Below are 2,385 nucleotides of genomic sequence, written 5' to 3'. Positions count from 1 at the left end.
GCCCCCCCTCCGCCTGTCCCCAGCTCCCCTGCACCAGCCAGACCCCCCCTCATACCCATATATCCATATAGAAATATATAGACGCAAATAAATTTAATTTTCCTTCCTTTTCACTGCGTCCCTCCAGTCGCTATGGCCCGCTGGGGTTGGGCTCCGCGTTTTCCTCACACAACCCCCGTTTTTTGTCCGATTTTGGGATCTTTTGGGGGGATTTTTTTGTCCAATTTCGGGATTTTCGGGGGGGATTTTTTTTTTTTTTTTGGTCCAATTTTGGGGATCTTTGGGGGATTTTTTGGTTCTGGGTTTGGGTAGAGATAACAAAGCAGATCGGGTTTGCGGGGGGCTCTGGGAGGATCGCTCCGGTTCGGGAGTCCCCGGGAGAGACTTCCCGAGGATCCCAGGTCCCGGGGGGATCCCCCGCGCCGCTCCGCGCTGCTCCGCGCAGGCAGCTGAGCACAGAGGAGCTTTTGAGAGCGCCGTGGGCAGCGGCGGAGTGGGAGGAGGTGCGGGGGGGAGAAAAGGAGGGAGGGGGGAAGCAGAGGGGCTCTGGGAAACAAAGGAATTTCTGAAAATAAGCGGAGAGATGAGACCAGGGACGCGGCGAGGCCGCGGCTTCGCTCCTCCGCTTGCGCTTTGGGGTTGGTTTTCCCTCCCCCCCAGAATTATTTTTATAGGGCCAAGAGCTGCCCGGAGCCAAACCGCCGAGGTTCCCCGCGCCCGCCGCCCTCTCCCCTGCCCAATTTCCCTCTCCCAAAGCAAAGCAAGGCGCAAAAAACCCGATTTTTTGCAGCGAAACGAGAAGGGAAAGGCTCTGGCAGGCCCGGCCTCGGGGCCAGAACGATTAAACCGTGAGAAAGCACAGATAAACCAACTTTTAAGGATTTTTTTTTTTTTCTCCCCTCCCGGTGCTGATTCCCCCTTTTCCAGGGCCGGGCACCGGCGGGACACGCGGAGTTCTGCTGGGCTGGGGGCTGAGCTGTCGGCCAGCACAATGTCCAGCCTCGGGGAGGTCAAGGGGTTTGCGAGGTCACTCCCCGGCTATAATACCCAGCTAATCGCCTAGAAAACGTGTCCTCTGCGTGAACTCTATCCCCCGAGCGGGGCTCGCCACAGCTCGGTTTTGTCTCCCCAATTTTCCCCGTTTTTCCCAGCGTAATTCCCGCATCGCTGGCGGGACGAGGGAGTCACCCCCGGGAGCGCCAGCAGCTCCAGGACAGCGACAATCCCGGGATAACGACACCGCCGGCACGGCCTGAAACCGGGAATATTCACATTTCCCGGGACAGCCTCAAACCGGGACACCCAGCGGACGCTCGGCCAAACCCTCCCCAAACCGCCCCGTGAGAGATTTAGCTCGGGAAAAAAAAAAAAAAAAAGAGGACATAAAAACCGACTTTTAAACATGAACGGCCCCCCAAAATCTCCCCCCGGAACCACCGCCCCGGGGTCCCACAGCAAAACCCCAAACACGCCCAGCTCCAAAGCGAGGAGGAATAAACAAAACCCCCAACCCCTCCCGCCACCGACGCGCCTCAAACTTTCTCCTCCCGCTCCCCTCGCTCCAAAGAAACGGAGGAAAAGAAGGAAAACCCCACGCGAGGACTCGCGGGGTGTTTCTCTTTCCTCTATTTTTTTTTTTTTTAAACTCCTTTTTTCCTCCCGATTTCGCCCAGGTTTCTGGCGAAAGGAGGCCACAAACCGATCCCAAAGGCATGCCAAGAGAGCAGCTCCGTTACCTGGTTCGCTCCCACATCCTTTTTCCAACGCCCTCATGCTTGGGGTGGTTTCTTCCAAAGTGAGAGAGCTCTGGGGGAGGGGGGTGGCTCGGGGAGGGGGTGCTGGTGGATTTTTGGCTTTTCTCCCCCAAAAAGAAGAGCTTTCCCCTTTAGGGTGCAGATTTTATTAGGAATATTATTGTTATTATTGGTATTATTATTGTTATTGCCCCTGAAGGTTTCTTGGAGGACTCCGGGTGCTTTTTTCCCGACAGACGGTCTGCGGAGATTTGCTGTTGAATAACAATGGGAAAAGGGATAAGTATTTAAAGAAAAGAAGTGATTAATGATTTTCTGTATAATTCTCGCATTTTTCTTGGCTTCTGTCTGCTTATAATGGCTGTGAACTTTTAGGTCCTATAGAAATCTTCTTTTCTCCCCCTTCTATCCCATTCATACTTCCCAGCTTTGATTTGCCTCTATAGACCCCGCATTCCTGGAAGCATATGCCTCTCCTTTTTTTTGTTGTTGTTGTTTTTTTTGGGGTTGAAACACCCATTTTTTGCCATTCTTAGGAGCCCCCTCTCGAAAATAACACCCTCTTTACAAGCGCAGCAGATCAAAGAGAGAAACAGCGGAATAAAATGCAACAACAACAAAACAAAACCTC

The sequence above is a fragment of the Corvus brachyrhynchos genome, unplaced genomic scaffold (genome assembly GCF_000691975.1).
Source record: "Corvus brachyrhynchos isolate BGI_N302 unplaced genomic scaffold, ASM69197v1 scaffold47, whole genome shotgun sequence".
Lineage (NCBI taxonomy): Eukaryota > Metazoa > Chordata > Aves > Passeriformes > Corvidae > Corvus > Corvus brachyrhynchos.
The sequence above is the reverse complement of the archived record's forward strand: the minus strand, read 5'-3'. Positions refer to the sequence as shown.